The sequence below is a fragment of the Dreissena polymorpha genome, chromosome 7 (assembly GCF_020536995.1).
Source record: "Dreissena polymorpha isolate Duluth1 chromosome 7, UMN_Dpol_1.0, whole genome shotgun sequence".
NCBI lineage: Eukaryota > Metazoa > Mollusca > Bivalvia > Myida > Dreissenidae > Dreissena > Dreissena polymorpha.
The window spans coordinates 110,325,260-110,326,457 of NC_068361.1; the positions used below are offsets into that span (position 1 = coordinate 110,325,260).

The following is a 1,198-nucleotide window of genomic DNA, read 5'->3' on the forward strand; positions in this document are numbered from 1 at the left end:
CATGTACATACAAAAGGCAAAGGATCAATAAAATGAATGCAATATGTAATGCAGGGAGTACATGTTTCTATAGAATTCTACATCATTTGAAATGATGTAAAATTCTACAGAAAAATGCACTCCTCGCCATTTCACAATAGTTCTACATAATCATCAGGTCCCCTTTTTTCAGATTTCGAAGCATGGTTGTGCTTCTGCCATGGTCAATCTAAAATTGATAAATGTTCATCTGTATAACTTTCATGCGATAATTAAAATTAAACAGAAAAAAATATCGGTTACTTCATTATTTTTTGGGGGAAAAAATCAAGTCTCTTTATGATGATACTGTAATTAATACAATGCATCTTTTGATTTTCTTAAATTGTATTTACATAATTGTTGGTACAAGTAACAAGAGTGAAAACAAATTTCATTTTAGATTTAAATTAAGAAAAAATCCTGATTTTCGCTATGTAACATTCATGAAGAATAGTAATATTGGCCAGTGAGGGGGTCGAACCCACGTCTCCGCATTATTAACACGACACTCTAACCAACTGAGTTAACTGGCCGCATAATACATGAATCAATTTATTAGATTTTAAACGTTAAATGTTTCCCAGCAAAAATGATAATATTTTCATTCACGATTATTAATTTAAGGTAAAAAAACAGAACAAAATACAAACACAACAAACACAAACCAGTACCTGGTATGAATTCTGTGTATCCTTCTTGCAGCTCTCGAGTTTAAAATCAAACAAAATTCAACGTGGAAAAAACACCGTGAAACATGTGTAAAAACGGAAAGATCAATGCAAAGAAACATTTTTATTCTTGAAAAATGAACATTGAAAGCATGGCAAAATATACAGCATATAAGCAAGTCAAAATACAGATTGATTGTTGAATTATGCTATACTTAAGCACTATCCGAAATCATGTCAGCTCTACTTTCACTTTCAGTATGTCCAAATTTCTATTACATTACATGGTTATAAAATAAGCTTTTTGCCGGTAAATTAGGTAGCACCGACATTATCAACACACAAGCAACAATAAAAAACACTTTATCCACACTGGCATACATCCGGAACAGTATCTGACAGTGACAATAATCTGTCATACCCTTTTTATTTGTCTCGTAGAATTGACAGTTACTTTATTAGTTTGTAAACAAACTACATAATGGATTTTTTTTAAATCCGAGAATATT

At 31.1% G+C, this 1,198-nt stretch overlaps 1 non-coding gene across 1 annotated transcript; it reads right to left on the reverse strand.

Annotated features, from left to right (window-relative positions):
- Positions 1-481: 481 nt before the first annotated feature.
- Trnai-aau (transfer RNA isoleucine (anticodon AAU)) lies at positions 482-554 on the reverse strand. Its single transcript has one exon. It is a non-coding gene; the product is annotated as a tRNA-Ile (tRNA).
- Positions 555-1,198: the final 644 nt, after the last annotated feature.